Source organism: Orycteropus afer, unplaced genomic scaffold (assembly GCF_000298275.1).
Source record: "Orycteropus afer afer isolate SDZICR_OR568_19922 unplaced genomic scaffold, OryAfe1.0 scaffold00039, whole genome shotgun sequence".
NCBI lineage: Eukaryota > Metazoa > Chordata > Mammalia > Tubulidentata > Orycteropodidae > Orycteropus > Orycteropus afer.
The window spans coordinates 3,223,358-3,225,925 of NW_006921626.1; positions in this window are offsets into that span (position 1 = coordinate 3,223,358).

Sequence of the window (2,568 nt, forward strand, 5' to 3'; positions counted from 1 at the left end):
CTATACCTTGACCAGGAGGGTGTCATTCAAACAGAACAAGGGGACACTGCATGGTTTAAAATCAAGAAGGGAGTGTGTCAGGGTTGTATCCTTTCCCCATACTTATTCAATCTATATGCTGAGCAAATAATCTGAGAAGCTGGACTACATGAAGAAGAATGTGGCATCAAGATTTGAGGAAGAATCATTAACAACCTGTGATATGCTGACGACAGAACTTTGCTTGCTGCAAGTAAGGATGACTTGAGACACTTATTGATGAAGATTAAAGAATACAGTGTACAGTGTGGATTACATCTCAATATAAAAAAATTCCAAATCCTCACAACTAGATTTATAAACAGCATTACGATAACTGGAGAAAAGATTGAAGTTGTCAAAGACTTCACATTTCTTGGTTCTACAATCGCTGCCAATGGAAGCAGCAGTCAGGACATTAGATGATGTATAGCACTGGCAAGTTGGCTTCAAAGGATCTCTTTCAAGTGCTGAGGAGCAAGGATGTCTCCTTGAGAACTAAGGTGCACCTGACACAAGCCATGATATTTTCAATCACCTCATATGCTTGTGAAAGCTGGACAATGAATAAAGAAGACTGAAGAAGAATTGACGCTTTTGAGTTTTGGTGCTGGTGAAGAATGCTGAAAGTACCATGGACTGGTAAAAGAACTAATATATCTGTCTTGGAGGAAGTGCAACCAAAATGCTCCTTGGAAGTGAGAATGGCCAGACTTCATCTCACCTACTTTGGTCCTGTTATCACAAGAGACCATTTCCTAGAGAACTATATCATGCTTGGTAAGATAGAGGGTCGACAAAAGCGGGGAAGGCCCTCAATAAGATGGATTGACTTAGTGGCTGTGACGATGGGCTCAAGTATAGCAAGGATCATGGAGCTGGCACAGGCCCGGGTGGTGTTTGGTTCTGCTGTACATAGGGTCTCTATGAGTCGGACACAATTCGACAGCACCTAACAGCAACAACAACAATGACTTATTCATTGCAAATACCTTTTTTAACAACACAAATGGCTGCTATAAATGTGGACTTCACTAGATGTCATACACAGGAATCAGACTGGCTACATCTGTGGCAAGAGGCAATGGAGAAGCTCAATATCTTCAGCCCAAACAAGCCCAGGAGCTGATTGCAGAACAACCATCAACTGCTCATATGCAAGTTCAAGTTGAAGCTGAAGACAATTAAAAGAAGTCCATGAGAGCCAAATTTAACCTTGGTAATATCCCTTCTGAAATGAGAGACCATTTAAAGAATAGTTTTGATGCATTGAACATCAATACTGAAAACCAGAGGAATACTGGAATGACATCAAGAACATCATTCATGAAGAAAGCAAAAGGTCATTAAAAAGACAGGAAAGGAAGAAAAGACCAAAATGGATGTCAGAAGAGACTATGAAACTTGCCCTTGAACGGAGAGTAGCTAAAGCAAATAGAAGAATCTACAGGATGAAAGAGCTGAACAGAACATTTCAAAGAGCACCTCAACAAGACAAAGTCAATTATTACAATGAAATGTGCAAAGACCTGGAGTTAGAAAACCAAAAGTGAGGATCATACTTCACATTTCTCAAGCTGAAAGAACTTAGGAAAAATTTAAGCCTCAAATCGCAATATTTTAAGATTCCATAGGCAATATGTTGAATGATGTAGGAAACATCAAAAGAAGATGGATGGAATACAGAGTCACTAAAACAAAAAAAAAAAAATTGGTATATGGCTATCCATTTCAAGAGGTGGCATATAATCAAGAACCAATGGTACTGAAGGAAGAAGTTGAAGCTGCACTAAAGGAATTGGTGAAAAACAATGCTCCAGGAATTAAGAGAATACTCATTGAGATGTTTCAACAAAAGGATGCCACACCAGAGACACTCACTTGGCTATGCCAAGAGATTTGGGAGACAGTTGCCTAGCCAACTGACTGGAAATGATCCATATTTGTGCACATTCCAAAGAAAGGCAATTCTGCAGAATGTGGAAATTATCGAACAGTATCATTGATATCACATGCAAGTAAAATCTTACTGAAGATAAATCAAAAATGGTTGCAAACTGGATCCAGAAAGGGACATGAAGTGAGAGATATCATAGCTGATGTCAGATGGATATTGGCTCAAAGCAAGGAATACCAGAAAGATGATTACTTGTGTTTTATTGACTATGCAAAGGCATTCAATTGTGTTGATCATAACAAATTGTGGATAACATTGAAAAGAATGGAAATTCCAGAACACTTAAATGTATTCATGGGAAACCTGTACATAGACCAGAGGCTGTTGTCTGAACAGAACAAAGGGATAATGCAGGGTTTAAAATCAGGAAGGGAGTGTGTCAGCGTTGTATCCTTTCACCACACTTATTTAGTCTGTATGCTGAGCAAATAATCCAAGAAGCTGGACTATATGAAGAAGTATGTGGCATCAGGATTGGAGGAAGGCTCATTAACATCCTGAGAGATGTAGATGACACAACATTGCTTCCTGAAAGAGAGGATGACTTGTAGCACTTACTGATGAAAACTGAAGATTATAGTCTGCAGTGTGGA